Raw genomic sequence first — 26,809 nt, 5'->3', positions numbered from 1 at the left:
TTATTTTTGTGGATTATAGTATTGTAGGGCTGCTGATGTTGACATTTTATGTAGTTGGACTGCTGGAATGGTTTTCCCAGTGAGAAATGCTAGTGCTGTAGTGAATATCTGTTTATTGTAAATATATATATATATATATATATATATATATATATATATATATATATATATATATATATAGATAGATATAGATATATATATATGTATATATATATAGATATATATATATAGATAGATAGATATAGATATATATATATATATATATAGATGTATCTATATATATAGATATATCTATATCTATATAGATATATAGATATATATATATATATATATATATATATATATATATATAGATATATATAGATATATATATATATATATATATATATATGAATTAAGATGTTAGAGTTAACTGTTAGATTAGAGAATTAGAATGATAATTAGAATTTTAAGGCAGATATTAGGCATTTATTACATTTATTCATTGTTCAAATGCACCTACAGTACAGCCAGGAGGTTGACTGTGGTCTTCTGGAGCAACAAAAGAGTTAACTATATGATATATTTTATATGTGGCCCCAAGACCATTTCTGTTCACTCAATGCGGCCCCAGCAAGCCAAAAGGTTGGACACTGCTGAGCTAGATAGTTCCAACATGGTACCAACCTGTTGCAAATATGATTTACAACAGTAAAGTGATTAAGGACTATAATTTGAATGGTTGTCTCGTATTTGTCAGCCCTCCTACTATTTTTCTTTTATTTTTCAGTAAAGGAGTATTGATTTCTAAACAAGTTATAAGTGATTTATTACTTTAAATCTTAGCTTAGCTTGTCTACAGTTCCAGGTTCTTTTTTTATGATTTTTAAGGACTCCGCCAACAACTTCATTGCTCACAAAGTACCAGTTTTCCTTGAGGTTTAATGTTTTTCTTTATGGATAGGAGGCATCTTGCCTCCTGAGGCTGGAATACGTTTGCACCTGAATACAAGGATCTGTTTATATGTGCAGTATTTCTAAGATTATACATTTATAGACACACACAAACACACTTGTATTTTAATTTAAGTGGTGTAGAACACCACAACGACAATGACTCAACCCAGGAGTTATAAAAGAAGGGAATAAAAGTAGATGCATGTTCATAATAATAATCCAGTCTAGAAGAGTCACTGTTTTGCAATATTTTCAATAAGAGCCCAATAATACAGAGTCATTAATTTGCTTACAAAATATATTTCCTAAATTATTCTGTAAACTTTATTGTTCATGTAATAAAGATAATACATTCCAAAGAAAAAATGCTCTTAAGCAATGTCATCCAGTGTTTGCTAGTAAAGAACTCTGCATACAAACTGTATGAAGCAAGTGTGGAGGATGGATACTTCTCTATGCAAATATGTACAAAGAGTAGAACTGGAGGAGTGAAGGGAAGGTATAAGGAGGGGTCCATGTGGAGTAAGTGGAGTACTGTGTTGTTTATCACAACAAAAACAAATGGATCTGATGTTGTCCTTTTCATTCTTCTTCACTGATGGATTATGGATCCGACCTTCGGTTCCGACTCGGCTGCATTTTCAAGACTTGGATCCTAGTCTCGAGCTCCTCCTTGTACCCATAATGCACCACACAATCCCCAACTCTTCAGATCTATTTTGCCACCATACAGCCAAGATGCAGATCCCTGGTCTTGAGCGTGAGAGCATTTTTTTTCCAATTTTCAACGTTTAATATTGTAGTTCTGTTTATCTGGTGTGCCTTATATAGTCTCTCATTCCTCCCTTCACTTCTGTTTGTTTCCGCAGACATTAGGGTGATAGTTTTGATGTTAAGTTGTCAATCTCGCCTTCATTCTTGCTTGATGGGTTCGGAGCCGATCCTCGGCTCCGACTCGGCACTTGCTTTAGCTCGAGAACTCCTTTTACCAGCTCGAGGCAGCCCCATATCCCATGATGCAAGGCAGTAAGTACCCAGATCTCGTTTGCCGCTTTGCTTGGGAGGTCTTCTTTTTACCAGCTCCTGGTAAGTTGTTTCACTTTGTGATTTTCAAGCCCCTTTTTAGTCAAAAACTAATTTTTATATAGTTTAAATTTAATTTCTATCCCTTCCTGACAGAAATTCCCTGTCTTTTTGAATTTGTTCTTAGTTATCCCTATCCCATCCCCCCCCTGTTAGGGTGTGTGTGTTGGTGTTTATAGAATACCTTTTTGGTATTTTTGTGTAATTTAATTTTATTTTGACTGGTGTGTGTGTCTTTTGTGTGTCGGCACCATGTCAAAGGAGAGGGTTTCAGGTTTTAAGAAGTGTGACTCGTGCTGTCAGAAAATGTCTCTGACAGACGGTCACACTTCTTGCCTGTATTGTCTGGGCCCTCTTCACCTGCAGGACTCCTGTGCTATTTGTCACTCCTTCAGCCAGAGAGTCCTGCAGGAGAGACATAACAAACTGGTTCTTAGGGGCCTTCTTAAGCCGGAGGGCTCTCCGGCTAAGTCGGCTCCACGAAACCAGCAAGAGTTTCCAAGGCCCAGGCTTCTGTTTCTAAGCCTGCGGCCTCGGCTCCGACTTCGCAGAGTCGAGATCGGCTCCGGCTGGAGCCGATTCTGTGCAATTAAGCCTTCGGCACCGATGGCCATCGGTGCGAAACTGCATTGTCCGCCGATGTCGGCTCCGATCGGCTCCGACACCCATGTGGCACAGGCATCGGTGTCGGCTCCGATCGGCTCCGACACCGTTACTTTGGTGGCTGTATCGTCTCCGGCTGGAGCCGATACATCGAGGCGTTCTGTCGGCTCCGAGAAATCGGCTCCGACAGGATCTGTAGTGTCGGCTCCGATGGCTCATTCCAGGAAGAGGTCGAGGTCTCCTTCCTTGGAGCCGATACTTTCGGCTCCGGCTTCACCTCTTCTGTCGGAACGGAGCCATCGGAGCCGATCTTCAAGGTCATCCAGGTTGTCTGACCATGACCTAGAGAGTGGTCAGCAGATTGCTCAAGTCACAGGTACTGGCCCAAATGCTTCACAGTCCGTCTCAGCAGACGACTGTTGGTCCACACCCGTTACAGTTCCTCCTTCAACTCTACCCCAGAGCTTGGAGTTGGAGTCTTCGGGCATAGTTACTGCTACGGCTGGAGGACGGATACCCCCTTCTGTTCCTTCAGCCTCTACTCTTATCTCCTCTTCCTTAGAGGGATTCGTGGTCGGGCTTCCATGGTCTCCTCCGAGGGGTGAGTGGCATCGGACCCTTGTCGAACCCGCTCTTCCCTTGGAGCCTCGGCCTTGGTGAGCTCGGCTCCGACATCTGCCTCGGATGCTTCCCTTCGGTGGTCCCTGGAGTTCCTAGCTCTTGGAGCGGGTTCTCTCGGACCTGCCTGGGAGGGAGCATTCGAGCTGATCAAGAGTGTACTGGCCACTGGTATCTGTCTGCAGTCTCTTCCCGTAGCTCCTCCCTCTTTTGTACCTGTTGACCTCTCTCCCACTTCTCTTGCTACAGCACCCAGAGATCCTCCGCCTCAGATTTCCCCATTGGGAATTTCCCCTCTTCCGAGGATTCTCCTGATGTTTCGGGAGATCCTCCTAGGAAGAGGACTTGTAAGAGGAAGCATGAAGACTCCGCGGAGTCTGTGAGGTCGGATACTGAGTTTGATGAGACAGAGGGATCCGCTAGATCCCCTCTGAGGATGTCTCTTTTCAGACATCCTAGAACTTCTGAAACAGAGGGAAACTGGCCGACCAACAATCCCTCTGAGGATGAGTCAGTATACCTAGAGGCGTTGGATCTCGGCCCTCCACCTCCTGGGTGTCTCCGCCTTTCGACCCCCTTATGCAGGTGATTGCTCGAAAGGCGTGGACAGCTCCTGACTCTGTAGAGCCAGTCCCTAGGAGGCCTTCTAAATTTATCACTGCCCCTAGTGACAAACAATTCCTTACCAAGGGTGTCCCCGCTGATGCCATGGTGGTGGCTGCGGCCACCAAAAAGGAACTTGTAGATCCTTCTGTGCCCGTCCATCCTCCTAATAAGGACTCTAGGACCATGGATAGGTACGGCAAGCGGATGTTTTCCTCAGCGACCTTTGCTATGCGTTCGCTGAATTATCTTTGTCACTTCACCAGACTCCAGAGATATCCTGAAGGAGCTGGGGGAAGTAGTTCAGGATCCTACAGCTGCAGGGGCTCAGGAAAAGATTGCTTCGCAGCTAGGAACCCTCAATTCCATTGCTAACTCCTCCATGCGGCTAATATCTTATGCTGCGGATGGAGCGAGTAGAGCCGCAGGCACAGGTGTGGCTCTTAGACGCCAAGCCTGGATGCGGCTATGTGATTTTATGGATCCTTTAAGGCGTCCTTCACAAATTCTCCCTTTGATGGGTCAGCTTTGTTTGGCCCTCAGGTGAAGGAGACCTTGACCAGGTGTGAGCAGGACGGCAAGACTCTTTCTGCTGTTGGAGTCCGTTTTTCCACCCCTTCTAGGCCTTATCCCAAAGGACAGAAGGGTGGTAAGATGTGGTTCCGTAAATCCCAAGGAGTCACGCCGGATTCACGTGGTCAGTTTACCCCTAGAGGCAGAGGGGGTAACAACAACAGACGCCGCTCTAGAGGCAGAGGGGGTCCGAAAAACCAGGGAAACAGGGAGCCTCTCTCTGATAAGCCCTTTCAGCATCCCTGAGGTGTTGCCCGGCTGTCCCTCTTTGGAGGCAGTCGGGGGAAGATTATCACTGTACCCAGAAGCCTGGCATTCCCTCACTCAAGACACATGGGTACAGTCGATCATATCCAAGGGTTACATTATTCCTTTCGAGGAAAGTCCCTTCCCCTCAAGTTCCCTTCCAGACGTACCACCGGCTCTAAGGGACATTGCAGAGTTAGAAATCGCAAAACTACTGCAAAAAGAGCCATTCAGCCAGTTACAATAGACCATTCAGAGCCGGAATCTACTCAAGGTTCTTTTGGTCCCCAAAAAGACGGGAGACTGGAGACCAATATTGGATCTCAGCAGACTCAACAAGTCTGTCAGGAAGACAAGATTCGAATGGTCACTCTTCAGTCAATTCTGCCCTTCTTACAGAAGGACAACTGGATGTGCTCAATAGATCTTCAGGATCGTACTATCACATCAAAATTTACAGGCGCTCCAGGAGATTTCTCCGCTTCGGCTGGGGTCCAGTCATTTCCAGTTCAGAGCCCTGCCCTTTGGTCTCACTACAGCCCCAGAGTGTTCACCAAATGCATGGCAGTGGTCACGGCTCACCTGAGACGTCAAGGATTCCAGGTGTTTCCGTATCTCGACGACTGGCTCCTATCAGCCACCACCAGGCATCAGCTTATACAAGCCAGGGATTACACAATAGACCTTTGTTCTCATTTGGGCATCTCAGTCAACTTGAAAAGTCATCCTTATCGCCCTGCCAGTCTATTACCTTCATAGGCGCAAACTTAAACACTGTTCGGATGTCAGCTACCCTTACAGAACAAAGAGTTTCAGACATTCAGACTCATGTCAGGATCATTCTGGCCAGCAAGAAAGTACAGGCCAGAATGGTTCTAAAAGTATTAGGTCTCATGGCTGCGGCCATTACTCTTCTTCCCTGGCTCGATTCTACATGCGCCTCCTTCAGTGGATGCTGTTCACACAGTGGTCATACCAGCAACTCCCAATGCGTCACCAGATTCTGGTGACACAAACATGCAAAGAACATCTTGCTTGGTGGATCACATCGTCTCAGGTTCACCAAGGCAGATGCTTTGTACCTCCGTCCCGATAGCCACTATCACCACGGGTGCCTCACTGTTCAGGTGGGGGAGTCATTATCAGGGCAGGATGGTTCATGGGACGTGGCAACCGTTAGAGTACCATCTGCACATAAATGTCCTGGAGATGAGAGCAGTGCTTTTAACGTTGCAAGCCCTCAACGACTTTCTTCCCGTAGGGACAATTGCAGTCCACACAGACAACATGTCTGTAGTTTGGTATATCAACAAACAGGGCGGAACCAAGTCCTACCCCTTGTGTCGAGAAGCGCTCAGACTATGGCAATGGGCGATCTCCTCTCATCGGTTTCTGGTAGCAACGCATATCCCTGGGAAAACCAACATTATAGCGGACAGATTGAGCAGAGCTATTCTCATGCCTCACGAGTGGTCTCTCAAGCAATCCATAGCGGAAGAGATTTTTCTGGAATGGGGTCGTCCATGTTGCGATCTTTTGCTACTCCCCAAAACAGCAAATGTCCAGACTTCTTCAGCCTCTTCCCTCTATCAGGCCATCCCCAGAGACGCTCTGACCCAGGATTGGCCCCAGGGACTTCTTTATGCCTTCCCCATTTCCTCTGATCCCTCAGGTGATCCAGAAAGCTACCGTTTGAGAGCCAAATTGATTCTCATTGCCCCTTACTGGCCTCGACAAGTTTGGTTCCGTTCCTCCATCATCACCTTTTGGTGCAGCCGTGGCATCTGGACCCAGTGCCAGATCTACTGATTCACCAATCCGGTCAGCTGCACCGGTCAATCCCTTCTCTCAACCTCACAGCATGGTTGCTCCACTTCCTTCCCTAGCCAGGCTTCCTTTGATCTCTAACCCAGTTAGAGATATCATAGTAACTTCACTAAAATCCTCTACCAGGAGGATTTACACAAGCAAATGGAAGCGTTTCTCGTATTGGGCTAAGGCCCAAAATATTGATCCTTTACTGCCCTGTTCAGGCAGTTCTGGACTTCTTAGCAGAGATTTTTCATGCAGGCTCCTCTTCTTCCACAGTCAGAGTTCAGTTGGCTGCTATTTCTAATTTTCATGTTGGGATAGCAGATCATAATATTATGTCCCATAGGCTCTGCAGGGCCTTCTTGAAAGGAATGTTCCTACTAAAGCCTCCAATCAGGAATCCTCCTCCTCAGTGGGATCTAAATTTAGTGCTGACATCCTTGATTCTTCCCCTTCGAGCCAGCTGTTTCTTGTTCCCTGAAATATCTTTCTTGGAAAACTTTATTCCTAGTGGCTATTACATCTGCCAGGAGGGTGTCTGAACTTCATGCTCTTTCGGTTCGACCCCTATTTGATTTTTCACAAAGACAGAGTATCTTTGAGAACTAATCCATCATTTTACCTAAGGTCGCTTCAAAAACAATCTGAATCAATCCATTGATCTCCTGTATTTTTTCCTAACTATTCAGATAGAGCTGAACAAAAGCTACATTATCTTGGCGTCCACCGTCAGCTTAGATATTATTTGGACAGAACAAAAATTTAGGAAATCTGATCAACTTTTGTTTCCTATGCGGATAATAAAAAGGCCTTCCTGTTTCTAAAGTGACTTTGTCCAGATTGCTTTCTTGGTCATCACTGAAATTTATACGATCAGGGGAAAACAGCTGTGCTCAAAACCTAAAGCACATTCAACTAGGAGTTTAGCTACTTCTACAGCTTTTCAAGCTAGACTGCCTTTGGACACTATTTGTGCAGCGCCACTTGGGCCACTCCTCACACTTTTGTTTCCCATTACAAATTGGACTTGGCCTCCAGGGACAGAGCCAGTTTTGGCTCTACAGTCCTCAAGAGTTTGTTCCATTGAGCCACCCAGGATAGAGGTGCTAGGGACGCGGTCCCATCAAGCAAGAATGAAGGCGAGATTGACAACTTAACATTAAGAAGTTATGTACCTACCATAACGTTCCATGTTAGTTGTCTTCTCTCGCCTTCTTTCTTGACCCTCCCTCCTTCCCCCTGGCCTGGACAGACCTTGTATAAGAAACTGTTATGCTAAAGACCATTCAGACCTGGTCCTTTTTCCATCTGTAAGTTTCTTTCTTCCTTTGGGAAGTATTTTATGCTTGGTGTTATTGCCCTTTGTCAACAAACGAGATCTGGGTACTTACTGCCTTGCATCATGGGATATGGGGCTGCCTCGAGCTGGTAAAAGGAGTTCTCGAGCTAAAGCAAGTGCCGAGTCGGAGCCGAGGATCGGCTCCGAACCCATCAAGCAAGAAAGAAGGCGAGAGAAGACAACTAACATGGAACGTTATGGTAGGTACATAACTTCTTATTCATGCATTTCTGTTTACCTTTTCCCTCCTAAGTGATTTGGCACATCTCATATTTCCATTACAAAAATGTATTTATTTATTTATTTTTTATCACTAGCCACTTACTTATCACGTGTTAGTATTTGGCTATGTAACATTAGGCACTTTTTTTTTTTTAACCTGGGTGCGTGTGTTAATTATGTCAGAGAAACCTTTGGGTTTTAAGAGGTGCACTTCTAGTGGGCACAAGATCCCTCATTCAGATACCCCCAATAAGTGTGTCTGTTGCCTGGGTCCCAAACGTCTAAAGCCGGCATGTGAAATCTGTGCCTTCTGTAATCCCAGGGGCATATCTGATAGAAGAAGCAAATTGGTTCTTAAAGGTTTGCTGCCAACCTCTTCCTCTTCTCCTCGGGCTCAAAGCCCAACAAAATTGAGTATCTCTCTTGAGCCTAAGAAGGGATCTCTGCCAGAGTCATTGAGGACTTCCTCTGGACTTCCTCGGAAGCACGCAAAATCCTCAGCCTTGGATCAGAGGGCATCTTCCTGTCTTTAGGATCCAGTGACCTCTATGGATCTGAAAGGTATTCCCCGTTCAGATCCACAGATACCTTCAGTTCCAAAGGGGGATGATCACAATTGCCAGTTCTCTTCCTTCGGCTTCAGTGTCGAATCCCAAGTCCTCTGATCTGAAGTCTAGGAGCTGAACTCCAGAGAGTGCATTAAGGACAGTTTCACCAATGTTGCCAGCAAAATTATTTCAGACACCATGAAAACATTCCCAACCTTCTTCCTCTGCTTCGTCCAGGTCTTCTAGGAACTTGTCAGAGGCTGATATGGACAGGATGATGTGGAGATTCCTCAAGGCTGATATCCAGATGGAGGTCTTACCAATTTCATGCCTTCTTGGATCCATGAGTGCACCAGCCCAGACCATTCAGATTCCTTCTCAGATCCAACCTTTGGTTTTTGGAGCCCCAGGATCCAGGATACCCGAGAGAGTCGGCGTCTGATCCGGGGAAGCTTTTTTCCTTGACTCCAATTTCCCTGATCAGCCCTGCTACAGTTTCTTCAGATCAGAGCAGGTCTTCAATCTGAGATGTCAGTGCTGGGTCTGGGAGGTTGGGTTTGGCTCCAATGATGTCTGAGCCTTCCCATCCTCTTGGTGCCTCGGCTTTCGACAGCTCGTGTCTGATTCTTTCTGAAGGCCACGGATCCGGGGTTGGCCCTATTCCTTCCCCTTTGGGTGCCGTGGCTTGAGGGAGGTGGGAGGGGTTTCTCCAAGTCCATTGGCTTTCCAGGTTGTAGAAAGGGTCTTCTCATTATAAAAAAATTCGTCCTCTCATATCTCCGATCCTCCCCTTCATCCCTATCAGGTCCGAGCACTGAGCCCATCATTCCTGCTCCAGGTCACCCTTCCCTGGATAGCCTTCATATTCTTCCTCTTGAGGAATTTCCCTCTTCTTCCAGCACCTCTCCTGAATACCCCACAGAGGAGGTTCCACGGAAGAAGACGTGCAAAAGGAGGCACATAGACTCCCCAGTGGAGGCCCTCGCTGAAGATACAGACTTTGATGAGGGAGAAGGATCCCCTTGATAGCCACCTAATGATGTCTCTTTTGGAGACATCCAGGAAATCCTTAGAAGGGTGGCTGGTCTGCCCAACCTCCTTCATGTGAAGAGTTTGTGCTCTTGGAGGCTTTTGGGTCAGTCTCATATACATCCGGGGTGACCCCCCCCCCCGGCAGATGAACTTATTGACCTAGTTTCCCACTGGGCCTAGAAGGAACCGGACACTGTTGAGCCCGTTCACAAGCATTCAAATAGATTTCTAGTCCCACCAGCAGACAGAACACATTGGAGCAAGGGTGTCCCAGTTGATGCCATTGTTTTGGCAGCAGCCAGAAAAAAGAGCTAGCCGAGCAGAGATCCTCTGTCCATCCACCAAAAAGGGAGTCCAGAGCGATAGACAGATTTGGAAAGTGCATCTATGCCTCAGCCACATTTGTGCAGAGATCATTAAACTATTTGGAACACTTTACTCGCTTGCAAAGAGATTTGATCAAGGAGCTGTCAAATTCTCTTGCTGAGACCATGTCAGTGGAGGATCTCAAAAAGCTCTCTCCCGAAATGTCCAGTCTTATCCATTGCTGTTTCCTCAACGAGGTTGATCTCCCATACCAACAAAGGGTACCTCACAAGCAGCCGGCTCAGGCATAGCCATAAAGGAGACATGCCTGGGTGAGACTATGCGAGTTTGCTGAACCCTTTAAGGCATCTTTTGTTAATGCCCCCTTCATGGCTCTTCCATGTTTGGGTCATCAGTGAAAGAAGCTCTTATCTGCTGTGGGAATCCAGTTTTCTACCCCTCAGAGGACCTTTTCCAGAAACTAGCGAGGAGGGAAGAAAACTTGGTTTCAGAAGTCTTGGGGATCTTTTCAGGATCCGCACGGGGATACCTCCCACAGAGGCAGAGGAGAAGGTTTCAACAGTAGAGGTCACCCCAAAGGTAGAGGGGGGGAGTCTGCAGAACCAGGGCTTCAGAGACTCCTTCTTTGAGAGGCCCTATGAGCACTCCTGAAGCACTGCCCAACTCTCCATCTCTGAAGGCAGTCGGGGGTCATGTTTCCCTGCACTTAGATGCCTGGATGAGTCTTACAAACAATGCTTTGGTGCCAGATATAATGTCCAGAGGTTATTACATTCCCTTTTCCCTTCCACCTCTGAAACCCAGGAGGAAACTCCTCGATGTTCCACTCAGTCAGAGGAGTACGGAAGTTAAAAAGTTGCTGCAAAAAATTAATCTAAAAAGTCCTAACTGAACAAGTAAGATTTGGAACTTACTCCTGCTTCTTTTGGAGCCAAAGAAAGCAGGGGAACTAAGACCAATTCCGGATCTAAGCAATCTGAGTCATTATGTAAAGAAGTCAAAGTTCCGAATGGTTATGATCCAGTCCAGTCCATCCTGCATCTTCTGCACAAGGACGATTGGATGTGCTCTGTAAATCTCCAGCATGCGTACTGTCACATGAAAATAGACACTTGCTCCAGAAGACACCTGTGCTTTCAGCTGGGAGCCAGTCGCTACCAATTCAGAGCACTGCCCTTTGGATGCACCACAGCTCCCCGGGTGTTCACCATATACATGGCAGTCATAGCAGCTCACCTGAGCCTCAAAGGATTCCAGGTGTTTCCCTGTCTAGACGATTGGCCCCTCACCACCCCAAAAAAGCATCAGTTTCTACATGCCAGGGATTACCTGCTTCAGATCTCCAACTCCCTAGGCATCACAGTAAGTCTTGCCAAATCCAACTTGACTCCTTTGCAGAACCTAGAATTCATAGGAACTCAACTGGATACTATAAATCAAGTGGCTTCATTACCTCTTCACTGCATCATATCTCTGAGAAATCAGGTGTGGGACTTATTGTCTCTTCTGTCCCCTCCTGCAAGATTATTGTTAAAGGCTCTTGGATCATTGTCAGCAGCTATTATTCTAGTCCCATTAGCAAGATTTTTTTATGTGACTCCTCCAATAGACCTTGGTGATCTGTTATTTACCAGCCTCTGTCTGTTCCTGTCAAACTCACTCAAATCTGCAAACATCATATTCAATGGTGGATACAGTCAGATGACTTGTTTTGTTTGGCCTTCGGTCTCCCCCCATAGCTACAGTGACCCTGGATGTTTCCCAGGTGGGGTGGGGTGGGGTGGGGCATTACAAGGGAAAGATGGTGCAAGGCACATAGTCCCTCTTGGAGACCAAGCTGCATATCAGCGTCCTTAAGATGAGAGTGGTCCTTCTAACATTACAAGCCTTTCAGGAATTTCTTCTTCTGGGGATGATGGCTATCCATATGGGCAACATGGTGGTAGTCTGGTACATCAACAAATGAGGAGTATCCCATTCCTGTCCATTGTGCTTGGGGCCTTGAGAGTCTGGGAATGGGCTATCTCTTTAGACTGTTTTCTAATTGCAGTGCACATACTGGGGAAAACCAATGCACTGGCAGACGGACTCAGCAGGTCAATTCTGATTCCTCATGAGTGGTCCATCAATCAGTCAGTAGCAGACATGATTTTCAGTCAGTGGGGCCAGGCTTGCTGCGACCTATTTTTCTCTGCCCTCAACAACAAGTACAACAAGTACTTTGCTCTGATTCCCCCTCTGGGGGAATCCCTGAGGGATTCTCTTGAGTCACAACTGGACCCTGGGTCTCCTCTGTACTTATCCCCTTTTCCTTTGATCTCAAAGTTCCTACAGAAAGCAAGCAGGCTAAAGAGCTTAGTCGTACTCATTGCCCCCTTTTGGCCTGGATATATGTGTGGTTCCCCTTTCTCTGGTCTCACCTCAAATATCCTACATGGATACTGGAGCCCAGTCAGGACCTCCTATCTCACCCCTCAGAATTCCAGCATCCCATTCTCCACACCTTCAAGGTGACTGCATGGTTTCCTCCAATTCCAGTGATAGTAGGATGGTCCAGGCTTGTTTCCCCAGTCTGTAACATTATTTTGGCTTCCTAGAAGGCGTCCACAAAGAAGGTCTACAAAAGCAAATGGAAAAGATTTTCCGTATGGACTTCTAAAGAAAACACTGACCCTTTTCAGCTCCTGCTTCAGCCATCCTTTTCTTCCTCAGTACTTTTTCAAAGAAGGGATTAGTTTTTCCACCATTAAATTTCAGCTACCTGCAATGTCCAATTTTTGTACTGAAAACAAATCTCTCTCTCTGATCAGCTTCCAGGTTATGTAAAGCTTTTATGAAAGGAATCTTCCTCCTTAGACCTCCCATAAAAGATCCTACCCCCCCCCTTTGGGACCTCACGGTGGACCTCCAGGGGTTGACTCAGAGCCAGCAAACAATTGCGACATGAAGTTTCCTGGAAAACCATCTGTTTGATAGCTATTACTTCAGCAAAAAGAATTTTGAATTCCAGGCATGGTCAGCCAGCCCTCCTTACATAATTTTTCATAAAGATAGGGTATCTCTTCAAACTAACCCTTCCTTTATGCCTAAAGTGGCCATGGAAACTAACATTAATCAATCACTATAGTTGCCAGTTTTCTTTCTGAACTTTGCTAATAGAGGCATTTGCCTTTATTAGCATCTTCTTGATGCTCATAGACAACTACGTTTCTGTTTAACAGAACGAAACAATACAGGAAGTCTGATCAGTTGTTTGTAGCCTTTTCCTCTAACTACTTAGATCAAGCAGTTCCCAAAATTGCTGGGGCCAAATGGATTATTGATTATGTTTCACTGATTTGTTCCCAGAAAGGTTTGGCATTGCCTCTACCTCCTAGAGCCTACTTCACCAGTTCTATGGTTGCCTCCTCCTCATCTTTTTCTTCTATAATTTCTGTTGATATTTGTGCTGTGGCCATTTGGTCAAAGACTCGTACCTTTGTTATACATTACAAACTGGACATTGTACCCAGAAGCAAGGCTTCCTTTAGCTCGACAGTGCTCTGGCATATCCTTCCTTGAGGGCCTCCCAAGAGTTATGTAGCTGGGGACTCTGACCCTTTAATGAGGAAGAGTGAAAAGGACATCAGATTTACAAGTTATGTACTTACCATAACTTGGCATCTGTGTTCATTTTCATTCTTCCTCACCTTTCTGCCCAGCCATCCCTTGGATGAGTTGTGTTACACTCATGTTCCAGATCTGAACCTCAGTCCTTTTTTTCTATCTGTTCTGTCACTATAGTCCATTGGGCAGTAAGGCAGCAAACTCGATCTGAGGAGTTGGGGATGGTTTGGTGCATTATTAATAGAGGGAGGAGCTCAAGACTAGGAGCTCCAGACTAGGATCCAAGTATTGAAAATGTGGCCGGGTCAGACCCAACAGTCTGATCCATAACCCATCAGTGAAGAAGAATGAAAATGGACAACAGATTCCAAGTTATGGCAAATACATAACTTCTGATTAATGGGATGGGACTGGTGATTATGTTATTTCTTTGTTGGGAATGCTATAAACCAAATACTACACCCAGGCAACCCTACTTCACCCAACCCATGCCCAGAAAAGTCACCAGTTGAAATAGCCAACACCTTCAACACCTACTACGTAGAATCTATATCCAAGCTATCTAAACCCAACCCCAACCTCCCTAACAGCTATGCTCCCAACTGCCCTGTATCTTCTCAGCTCTCTAACTCTGTGAACACATTCTCCCTTAAACCTATTCCTACCACCTGTATCAAAACTCTTTTCTCTCTAAGTTAAAACCATGCTCTGTATCTGCTGACAACATCCTGTCGTATTTTGTCCAGGTAGCAGCTCACTCTTGCTTTGCTTGTGTCTATCATAATTGGTCTTTCCATCTCTGAATCTAAAGTCCCATCGATCTGAAAACAATTCTACACCCTACCTATTCATAAAGGAGGTAACTCCTCTGAAATCTCCAATTTCAGACCTATTGCTATCATCTCCCCTCTCTCTAAAGTCTTGGATTAATGTATACGTAAACAAGTTATGCAATATCTCATACAGAAAAATCTGCTCACTCCAACACAACATGGTTTCTGACCTAAACATAGTACCACCACACCCTTTCTCAACACTATTTCTCTAGCCAGAGATGATCATAAACTTATTTCTTGTCTGTTCCTTGATCTCTCAAAGGCATTTGACATAGGTTCTCACTCTCTGCTACTAAACACACTCTCTGACCTCAACTTCTCCCCAGATCCACTTGCACGGTTCTCCAGCTATCTTACTGACAGATTGCAATCCGTAATCTGCACTATCTACTCCCTTTCCAGTAAGAATGGGTGTCCCCCAAGGATCTGTCCTATAAATCCCACCACTGTCTCTCCCTAAAATACCTAAACTGGCTTGAACTTCCTTACCTGCTTATCCTCTCATAGCTCCAAATAATACACTCCATCCTATATCAGCCAGCCTTCTGTCTGGCCTTATGCTCCCTCATCTCCCACTACTCTCCTACATGGTATCTCCAGAGCTCAACCCAAGACGTATTACATATCTATAAACCCAAGTCCAAATCTGGGTGCAACATGTACAGCTACTACCCCTCCTTAGCGTGGAACAAACTCCCACTAGAAATCAGAACTCTCACACATCCTAAACAATTCAAGCTGGCCACTAAAGACTGCTTATAAGGCACTGGTCTCACCCTCCCTGAATATAGCTACCTAACCAAGATACCTTATTTTTCCTCTCTCCCTATTGTTTCCTTCTTAATCATTCCATTTCCTTTTAAACCAAATCCATCCTTTCTTTTCCAGTCACCTCTACACTTCCTTCTCCACTTCTTTCTTTGTAACCAGCAATATCTGGCAGTATTTCATGCATTACATAACATCTAGCCTAAATAGCGGACTTCCTATGCTCTTTCTTGTAAACATGGTCCTTTACTTATAATGAAGGTACTGCTGTTGTTTACATTGGTTGTTTCTGTTTTGACTTTGTCTACTAAGCATTCTGCATTACTGTAAGTATTTCTTAAAGTACCTTGGAACTGTAAAATTGTTTATATTACTTGGAGCTTTTCTCTCCGGGCCTCTGCTGAAAAAGGGCATCAGATCAGTCAGACACTACCGGTCAACAAATGTAAAATAAAATAAATTTTGCATCTTCAAAGATAATAAAAGTTTTGACATGAGTAAGGTGAACTGTTTAAGATGTTCTTCGTGTTTCACTGTTGCAGTCATCACATTTGTGTTATCCCTGCCCAGGGTAGCCCTCGGCCAGCCCAAATACCAGAGGCTTAGTATTTCTGCGTCATTGCTGTCGCTTCAGGACTATCGTCAGTAGTATAAAGTAAGACAGATGATGCCGTTACATCAGGCTTTCTTGTCGCGGAGGCCGAAGCAGTTCGCATGAGTGGCTGTCAGCCGCTACCCGAGTTTCGTCTTCCGAATTGAAGCTGAAGTCTTCTAAAGCTAAGTACCTCGTTGGGGATCCTATTTTCTTGCACTAACTGATGTCAGAAAATGTTAACAATTGTCTCGCCTGTGGAAAGCAAATACCACACTGAAACTTTCATTTTTACTGTCTCACTTGCTTAGGCCCAGACCACAACATCCCCCACTGTCACTTCTGTGCTTTGTTCAACACCAGAGCTATATGTCGTTGAGCCCTTATTGTAGCTAGATAATGTTGCTTACAGTCCTCTAATTCCGATATGGCTTCAGTAAGCCATCCAACAGCAGATCTTCTGAAAAAATGTAAACATAAAGAGAGAAGACCGCAGAGGTCCAAACCTACCGATGCTTCCGTTAAGCTAATCGTCAGTTCTCCGGTCCTCAGTGAGATGCTTTCGCAGCCCCTGATGCCCACTTCTGTGGATTCGCAGGCCGCTACCAAGACCCTTTTGGAGTCCGGTATGCCGCAAAACTCTTCTTCGACTAACGATCTGGCAGTTGTCTCTCCTTTGGATGGGTCCGGAGCCGCTGAGCAGGCACTGGCTTCCGAGGAAGTCCTTCGCTCTACCGATTCTCAACACAAACTGACTACTTCTTTCGCTTCTACCGTTCTTTCGAAAACTACCGAGTTTCTTAGGCCCAAAAAACCGACGACCCAATCTCGGGCACCTGCTTCCTTGCCTCAGTCTCAAATGTTTAAAATGGCAGAAGACCTTATCATGCTGATCAGGGGAAGCCAAGCTACCCCTTTCAAAAGAAAGAGATCTGTCCCCTGTAGTTTTGTCTGAACTAGATGTCTGATCATCTGATGACTTTGATGCATCTGAATATGAAGGCATGCAACCCCTCTTTGCTTATGAGGATTCTGCTCCAGAGGATTCCATTCCTTCAGCCTCTTCCCCCAGAGGACTTTTCCTTTGGGGAAACCCTTCATACCTTAAGGGAGCATTTCCAATGGGAAAGTCAGGACTACCCTCAGTCTAAAAAGAGACTCAGGGAATTCTTAGAGCTTCCATAGCACAGGCCCCTGGCAATTACCCCAGTACTGGATGTTGTGGAGGATGTTTTCCTGGAATCCAGTTTGACTCCTGACACCCTCCCTCCTGCACCCAGAAAACCAGACTGGTATTACAGAGTCCCTGACTCTCGCAAATTTCTTTTTAAAAATCCTACTGCTGAACCTGAGGTAATTTCTCAAGGGCCTAAAGGAATTAAAGCAACCTCTGCTAAGAATCCCAACCCCTCAGATGGGGATTCCAGAGTACTAGACAGATGGGGTAAAAAAAGTATACACTTCTGCTACTCTTGCTATCGGAGCACTAAATCGCCAGTTCCATATGCTAACATTTCAGCAACATACCCTGGTACTCCTCAAACAAAAAATGTCTTCCTTTCCTGCTTGTGCAGAATCTAAAGAGTTACAAGAGTAATCCATTCTGCAAGTCAAGTAACTAAACACACCTTGCACTCTGGTTTTGATGTCCTAGAAGCTTCTTGCAGGGCAGCAGTCACAGGCTCTGTCTTTAGAAAGCATGCATGGCTTAAGGAACAGCCCTTGCCAGACCATGTTGAATCTAAATTGTTGGATGCCCCCTTGCACAAAGACAACTTATTTGGCACTAAGGCAGAAGAGATCTTAAAAACATGGAAGAAAAAGCAAAATCTATGCAGACAGTTGAGGATTTCTTACAGGTCCAGCCACCCAGGTTCAGCAGGCATTGCCCCATCAAGCACTGGTCCTTTCCTGCTCCCACCAGGTCAGTTCAGCCCAGACCTCGTGGAAGCAGACCACCCCCCCCCAAGACAGCAGCCACAGGGAATGCAGAGATCTAAACGGTGGACTGCCTCCACTTCAAAAACAGAGAGTTCTAAACCACCCCGTATGGTAAGAACTCACAATGACTCTCTTCCCCCACCCCCTCCCTCTGCCCACCTTCAGTTACCCTTAGGAGGAAAACTCTCCTTTCATGCAAGCACCTGGGCCACCATTACCAACGACCGCTAGGTTCTCAACATAGTGTCCCAGGGATACAAATTTTCTTTCCCCACCCTTCCAACTCCAAAAGGATTCCCAGATGTACCTCCAAACCAGTGGGCAGAGGCACAAAAGCAAGTCCTTTCCCTGCTCTCTATGAGGGCAATATAGCACGTTCCTGCAGAACAGAAAGGCCAAGGCTTCTACTCCAGACTCTTTCTGGTACCCAGAAAACAGGGCACCTAGCACCCCATCCTCAATCTTTCCATTCTGAACACCTTCCTGATGCCAAAATTCAAAATGCTCACCATCCAGCAGCTGTTACCCATGCTCTCCAAGGATGCTTGGCTAGCCACCTTAGACCTAAAAGAGACCTACCTCCACATTCCTATCAGAGAGTCATGCAGGAAATATCTCTGTTTCAGGGCAGGATCTCCGCACTTTCAGTTCTCTGCACTTCCCTTTGGCTTATCTATAGCTCCCAGAGTTTTCACAAAATGATTAGCTCCGGCCATTGCCTTTTGCAGACAAAGGAATATCCAGATTTACCCATACTTAGACGACTGCCTAATTCAGGCAGACAGCCAGGAAAAGCTGCTCAAACACCTGGCCTACTAACCTCCCTAGGGTACACAATCAACGAAAACAAATCCAAACGGGTACCCACCCAAAGGATTATATTCCTGGGAGCAAGCCTGGACACAGCATCCAGATGGTATTTCTTACACCAGAAAAGCAAACTTTCCTGACAGCCTACTTCTCTCAACTAGCCACCAGACCCCAATTATCTGCAAGGAAAATACTGCAAGCTCTGGGGTTCATGGCATCTTGCATTCTACTCATTCCATATGCCAGACTGCATATGAGGAAACTTCAGTGGTACCTAAAAAGCCTTTGGTGTCAACACTCTCAAGACCTAGAGAGACTTATACCCATGACACCTTCCCTCAGAAAAAAAATTCTTTGGTGGGCAACAGCATGCTCCCACAACAAGGGACTACCTTTCTCACCACCCCCCCCCCCCCGCCACCCAGACCCTCACCACAGATGCATCAGACTATGCCTGGGGTACACACCTGGATGGTAGGTGCATGCAGTGCCAATGGAGCCCACAGCAAATTTATCTGCACATGAACCAAAAAGAGATGATAGCTGTCCAGCATGCCTTGACAGCTTTCAAGACCCTTCTCTCCCCAGGGTCTCTCCTGATCAAAACAGACAACACCACTGTGATGTGGTATGTCAACGAGCAGGGAAGGACTCACTCCTACCCCCCATGCAGGCTGGCCATGACCATTTGGCACACAGCCTCTGCCATGCAACTCCACTTGTTAGCACAATTCCTACTCGGTTCTCAAAACTCTCTGGCAGACCACTTAAGCAGAAATCTTCTGGACCCACATGAGTGGCAGCACGACAAAAGAACCTTCACCCTAAATAACTCAGAAATGGGGCACCCCGAAGGTCGACCTCTTTGCCTCCCACACCAACCATCAGCTCAGCAAGTTCTGCACCAGGGAGCATCGCTGCATGGCTTGGAAAGTGGATGCCCTGTCCTTTCCCTGGGTCAATCTATCCAGTCTATGCCTTTCCTTCACTACTTCCAATCCCCAGGGTACTGCTGAAAATAAAGGAGGAAAAACCAAGGACAATTCTTATTGTTCCAGACTGGTCCTTGCCAGCACTGGTACCCACTGCTGTGCAGCCTGTCCCCAACTGCCACCACGGCATCATACTCAGATTCCAAACCTCCTGACCCAGAGGGAAGGAGGATTCATGCATCCCCAATTGCAGACCCTCAATCTGACAGTTTGACTTATTCCCTAACCCCAGATCAATTTGCCAACAGGTTCTAGATGTTCTACGTGAGGCCAGACGCCCTAGTACTAAAGTCTTATACTGACAAACTGAAAAGGTTCTGCACCTGGATTCAGGCTAAGGGAGCCAATGCGGCACAGCCCTCCCTCCCTCTCACCCTGGATTACTTAGCTGACCTGCTACAGAGTGGTCTCTTTTTTCCTTTATTAAAATTCATGGCTCTGCTATCTCTGCTCATTTCCCCACTGAGCAGCCCCTTTTCTCACACTCTCTGATCAAGCAGTCCCTAAGAGGGGCTAGCAACTTGAAGCCACCCAGACCACCACCAGCCTCACCCTGCCCCCCTTCGAACCAGCCTCTTCAGCAGAGCTAAAATTTCTCTCCTGGAAGACCGCTTTCCATCTGGCCATCATTTCAGCCAGAAGGGTCTCCAAGCTGCAAGCACTCATGGCTGTGGAACCCTTCATCATCTTCCATGCTGACAGGGTATCCCTTGGGACTAACCCATCTTTCATGCCCAAGGTGGTGTCCAGTGTGGCTCTCAACCAATCCATTCATTTACCCACCTTTTTCCCTAACCCACAGAACAAGGGGGAAAGGATCCTGCTCTCTGTAGATGTGCACAGACAGTTCAGATTTTATCTAGACAGGACTAAATCCTTCAGAAAGTCTGATCAGTTGCTGGTTAGCTTTGCTGCAGGGCCAGAGGGCAAAGCCATCTCCAAACAAACCATTTCCAAAGGGATATCACACTGCATCCATTTCTGCTACAAGCAACACTGAAAGCCTTCCCCCAAGGGGGTCAGGACTCGCTCCACCAGAGCAACCTCCATCTCTGCAGCTTTCCTCAGAGGAGTCCCCACCAGGTACATCCTGGAGTCTGCTACCTGGACATCTGTTCACGCGTTTACCAAGCATTACCACCTGCCTATCTTTTCCAAATCCAGGGCAGGGTTTGCCTCTGCAGCCTTGCAGGGCATCCTAGCCAGTCTCTAGATTCCTTGACTGTTTCCTCCCATTTCCTCAGCTTTGGGAATCAACCCAAATGTGATGACTGCAACAGTGAAACACAAAGAACATAGTACAGTTGTCTACACTTACCATAAATGTAGATGTTCGAGTGTATTCATTGTTGCAGTCGTGGTTTCCCTCACTCCATCCCACTCTTCTTTCTTCTCTTTCCTTACAAGGGACATATTGGTATTTACTTTCTACTGGTGGGGTTCTTCCACCTGAACCTGGTTCCCACTTGGGGGCTCCTGACAGGTTAAGGCAAGAAAAAGTGATGTAATGGCATCGGCTACCTTACTTTATACTACTGACGACCTGATGTCAGTCCTGAAGTGAGAGCAACCGACACAAAAAATACTAAGGATCTGGTATTCGGGCCAGCCGAGGGCTACTCTGGCAGGGATAACCCAAATGTGATGACTGCAACAGTGAATACATTTGAACATCTACATTTATGGTAATTGTACACAACTGTACTTTCCTTAAAGTGGGTTTGTTGGGATTCCCATAAACTGGAGCTAGTACTTTGAAGAAGAGCCAAGAATATATTTAAGAATATACTTGTGCTTTTAGATTGTTCAACAGCTAGCTGGGGCAAGGTGGGGGTTGTTGTAGGAGTTTATGGATTAATGATCATAAAGGTAGTTTGGACATTTGTTGCAATGCAAGCAATTTTGCTTTGGTCATAACTAAGTAGTGGTATCTTCTTTTGGAAACTAGGATAGTAAATCTGCAGATGTTTGAGAGGGTTTGCAAGGAAGTTCTATTATATTTGGGTGCTGAGGATGTGACGGATAATCTGTTTTGTAGCTGGGCAAGTAGAACTCCTTTTCCTATTATAGTTCTGCCTTCATAAGAAAGGAGCTAGGGGATGTTTTTCCCTTCCAGAATAAAGGAGAGTTGATTTTTGCTTTGGTAATGGTTGAATGATATTTAAAGTCAAAGCTTTGATCTAGCCAAATCCCTAAAGTGAGTGACTGCCTTAGAGAGTTCGGAGAGTTCCATTAAGAGGTTATTGTTGGTTAATGGTTGAAACTGGGAGGTCTTTTTATAGAGAGTTTTTGATGGCTAAGTAGGAGTAGAGGGTTGTGTAAATTACCAAGTCATCAGCAGACGTGAATATGAGTTGATTGGGTATATCAAAGGGAAGATTATGTATAGAAAGTGTGAGAATAATAAAGTGGAGAGAACTAATCCTTGTGGAACCCCTATGGTAAGTGTGACTGTTGCAGAAGAAAAATTACCAGTCTGTAGTTTGAGGGGGGTTTATCTGATAAGCTGTCTTCGAAACTTGTAAGGTGGCCATGATAAAATCTTGCCTTGGTCAGGTAGTTCAGTAGCAGGAAGTGGTCTACTAAGTTGGAAGTTAAATCTGAGAAAATTGCACAAGTGAGAAGGCTGTTACCTCTGAGACAGTATAAGGGTGTCATATTGCTCCTACATAGCCAAAATTGGGGATGTTCATCATGTTTCACTGTTGCAGTCATTACTCTTGGGTTATCCTGCTGGTAGGCGACCCGCGGTCGGTCAGAATTCCAAAGTCTAGGTCCGGCGTCGGTTGCTGCCGCCTCTTCCCTGACGTCAGTGCACCAGGGGTATAAAAGAAGCAGCCGACACCATTTTCTTCAGTCTTTCTTGCCATGCGGTGCCCGAAGCTAAAGCAGTTCGCAAATGCTGGTCGGCCGACTCCTGAGATTTTCACAGACGAATTTCAGATCCGAAGTCTTCATTAAAGCTAAGTACCCCATTGAGTAAACTTTTTTTTCTTGCTCCAGACCGATGTCAGAAGAAGTTAACAATTGCATTTCTTGTGGGGAAGCAAATACCTCATAAGGATTATCACTCTTACTGTATTCCTTGCCTAGGCCCTGATCATAATGTTGCTAGCTGTCGGTTTTGTACTAGATTCAACAAACGCACTATTAAGCGTTGCTTTGATTTTGCTTATCATTACTTTGGCCGAAAATTCAATTACATAATGCCGTCCGACGACCGGAATTTCTAAAAAAACGCAAGGAAAAAGAGAAGGACAGGCATCAGAGACCCAAAACTGACTACTAGGCTTCCGCTAAGCCAGTCGCCGGTTCTCAGCGAGGCACTTTCGCAGCCCCTGACACCCGCTATCTCAGAGCCACAGGCCACTGACGACTCCCACGTGGAGCCAGCTAGGCCTCTGGATACTCAAGGTATTGGACACTCGGAAATTTTTCCCTCAGATGGGTCCGGAGCTGCTGAGCAGGCATCTGCTTCTGAGGGAGTATTCAGACCTACATAGGTTCATAGGTTCATACTAGGCTATCTGCCCTGGGGCAATTATAAGCCTAGCCCGATTCTGTATGGCTTACGCCACCCCTTGATTTGAGTATACTGTGCCCTTTTTAAGGTTTAGTTTACTGTGCCTCTGTCTAATAGTGACACGGGAGTAATCCCTGGGACAAACCTACGATCCCCCATCCACTTATCGAGATTCTTCTTGAAGAGATTCAGTGAGGTGCTCTGCCTCACATGAACTGGAATTCTATTCCAGAGCGAAGGGAGCCTCTGGGTTATGAACCTGTCCCTCCAGCAAGTTCTATTTATTTCTGTGCTGAGGTTCAGGTCCCTCGAGCGTGTGGCTCTAAGGGATTTAGATTTACTGAGGTGGAGCATGTCCATTAATTCTGGATTTGACATAGCTTTGCATGTCAGGCATAGATCGCCTCGAAGTAGGCGGTATGCAACTGAGTAGAGCTGGAGTTTTTTTAACCGAGCAGCATATGGCATCTGTTTGAGACCCTTGATCCTCTTGGTGAGATACTTTTGAGGTCTTTCTAATTGCTGCAGGTGTCGGGTAAGGTACATCCCAAAAGGGGCATTGTATTCTATGATGGGCCTGATGAGGGATGAATAAAGGGGCACGATTACCTCTCTTGATCTAGATGTGAAACCCTTAGTCATGAGGTGGGCTATGTAGAAGGTCTTTCTAACCACTTTGGCAATGTGGTTTTCAAAGGAGAGATTGCTATCAACTTGGGTCCCCAGGTCCCTAATAACTTTCTCTGTACTTAATGGGTTTCCGCCTATGTGGTAATGTGTGGGCACATTGTTTTTGCCAAAGGTTATGACTATACATTTTTTGGTATTTAGCTTTAAAACATGGCGCTGGCACCAGTTATCTGTCTCTGTGAGACCTTTTTGAAGGATGTTTGTGTCAGCTGGAGAGTTGATTATGGCGCCCAGTTTGCAGTCGTCTGCGAACTTGGTGAGCCATAGTCCTCCCACGTTTGCCTGTACCTAGGAAAAGTATATACGGAACAAGAGTGGTCCCAGGACAGAACCCTGTGGGACGCCACTTGTGACCGGTTTCGAGTCTGACATGGCTCCAGCAACTCTCACTCTGTGGGTTCTGTCTTTGAGCCAGTTTGCACCCCATCTTGTGACATAGGGGTTTATATTTAAGCTGGATAGCTTATCTATGATGCCCGAGTGGGGTATTGTGTCAAATGCCTTTGCAAGGTCCAGATAGGCTGTGTGGACTACCTTCCCTTCATCTATGGCTTTGGTGACTGTTTCAAAGAAGTCAACCAGGTTCAAAAGGCAGGATCTGCCCTTGACAAAGCCGAACTGGGTAGGATCTAGTGTCTGTAGGTCCCCAATGTCTTTGTTTATGAGCTCCATGATGATCCTCTCCATAGCCTTGCAGACTAAGCTAGTCAGGCTTATGGGACGATAGTTTCCAGGGTCCGTAGAGGCTCCACCTTTGTGGAGTGGGACCACTGTTGCTGTACGCCATTCTGTGGGCACATATCCTGTAGTGAGGCTGAGATTGTATAGCTGTTTTATTTGAGGGATTAGTTCCTCTTGTAGTTCATGTAGGACGCAACCTGGGACGCCATCTGGTCCCATGGAAGCAGTGTTTTTTGCTTTGGAGAGGGCAGCCTTCACCTGAGCATCTGAGATGTTTGGGAGGCAGCCCTCTGCCGGGATAGATACTTGCTCTTTGGGGGGGGGGGTGGAGAAGTTTGCACTGAACCTGTCTGCCAGGATATTGGCGAGGTCTGTGGGTTCAGTGTATTTTTTGTCGTTTAGAATCAACTTAGAACAAGTCTGGGAGTTGCATCCCAGGTTTCTAACATAACTGAAAAAAGCCTTATGATTGTCTTTGGTGTCCTGTGCAATTTTTCTCTCGAAACTGGCCTTGGAGGATTTTATGAGGGATCGTAATTTTTTGCTAGTACTGATCAGAAATGCCTTCCCTATTAGGGATTTTGCTCTGTCATGTAGTAGCTTCATCCTTCTGTTGTACAGTTTATGGCAGGGGTCCACCAGACTGGACGCCTGCCTTTGGATGATTGGGTCTTGGTTTTGTTTGGGATAGCATGATCCATGCATTCCTGGAGATGTCCGTAGAATGCATTTATATAGGATTCTGCAGTTTGGGCTGTAGTTTCCACTGGCCCTGGGGCCTTGAAGGATTCCACTTCGGTTTTGAGAAGTGAGAAGTTCGCTTTTGAGAAGTTTTTCACTGTGGTTTTCTGGGCTGGGGGTGGGGTCGGGATGTGGACATCCAGTGAAATTAATTTATGGTCTGATCTTACCAATGAGGGATATACTTCTGGTGTGGAGCATAGAGTCCCCATGTTGGTAATGATCAGGTCTAGTATGTTGTTCCCCTCTTGTGGGAGTGGTGACTAGTTGTTCCATAGCATTTGAGTTTATAATTTCCAGGAATCTTTGGGCTAAGGTGCTGGGGCTGGAGTAGTGCTTCCAGTCAATGTTTGGGTAGTTGAAGTCGCCCAATATAATGGTGTTCGGAGAGATCTTCATGTTCTCCAATGTTTTCAGGAAAGCTGAATGGGATTCCTGACTTTGAGAGGGTGGTCTGTAGGATGCTATAAACTGAAAAGCAGTCTTGCCCACTGTTAGTTGCACATGGATGGTCTCCGATACTGCAATGCCACTAACCTGGAGGTGTGGATATCCTTGATAAATATGGAAACTCCCCCTCCTTTGGTGGTTCGTCTGGGTTTTGGGGCCGAAAAGCATGATATGAGGTATAGCCTGGTAGTGCTGGGGTGCTCTCTGGAGCCTTGAACCAGGTTTCTGTCACTGCACAGATATCTATGTTCTCCATACTGAGGAGAGCTTCGAGTGCGTGCATCTTGAGGTTAAGACTTCTGGCGTTTAGCAGCATTACCCTTAGTTTCTTGTTCCTTGTGCTGTCTATGGGGGTGGGTTTGACTTTTGAGCCTTGCCTAAAAAGGCACTATGGGGGTGGCAAGAGCCTTTGCTAATATCCGAAAGCCCAGTGGTGACAGGTGCAAGCCGTTCCTAGCGAAGCAACGTGGCTTGTCGAGCATGTCATCCCAGGCTGACAGACACTGGATCCCCTTTGAATGACACCAAAATTTTAGCCAATTGTTAAAATCGATCATTTTGTCTTTGTACTGTGGTATCATTCTAGGTGAGGGGTAAGATGCTGCTCAAGGTCAGGGTCATACCGGCCTGGGCTACATGATCAGAGAGCTCCTCTATATCTCTTTTCATGTAGTCCAGGGAGGTACGTCTCAGGTCATTCACACCAGCATGTACAATGACTGAGTCATATTTGTATTTGCTTTGGAGTGACCTGAGTGCTTGCGTTATGTGTCAGATCCTAGCACCCGACAGGCAGCTCACTGTGACCTTCTCTTTATTCAGCCTGGTGAGCGGGACGTCAGTGTGTCTGACAATAGAGTCACCTATAACAAGAGTATCAGGTAGCAAAACACACGTTCAGTTCCAACGCAAAGGCAAAAGACAATGATAAAGTCCAGCGTACTAAAAACACGATGATATTTATTAAATAGAACACAAGGATGAGCGCTTTCGCGTAACAATACGCTTCTTCAGATCACAACATAAAGAAAAGCAACCATATTTATATATATTTGATTGTCTTAATTGGTCCAATTAATTCAAACCCTCCAATGAACAACTCAAAGGAGATTATTCACAAGAAGTTAACCCTCTATGAACCAAATTCACAGTACTACAAATACTTCAAATTCTTAAATAAGGTTAGCTAAAAAAATATATATATATATATATATACATATAAAATATAGAATATAAA

The 26,809-nt window shown here is 45.7% G+C and overlaps 1 protein-coding gene across 2 annotated transcripts in view; it reads left to right on the top strand.

Annotated features, from left to right (window-relative positions):
• LOC122798140 (protein HEXIM1-like) overlaps window positions 1-26,809 on the top strand; it is a 351,680-nt gene that overhangs the window by 205,843 nt on the left and 119,028 nt on the right. The gene's annotated exons all lie outside the window — the stretch shown is intronic.

Source organism: Protopterus annectens, chromosome 3.part1, assembly GCF_019279795.1.
Source record: "Protopterus annectens isolate FY-2018-M chromosome 3.part1, PAN1.0, whole genome shotgun sequence".
Classification (NCBI taxonomy): domain Eukaryota; kingdom Metazoa; phylum Chordata; order Ceratodontiformes; family Protopteridae; genus Protopterus; species Protopterus annectens.
This window is presented reverse-complemented; position numbering and strand designations above follow the sequence as displayed.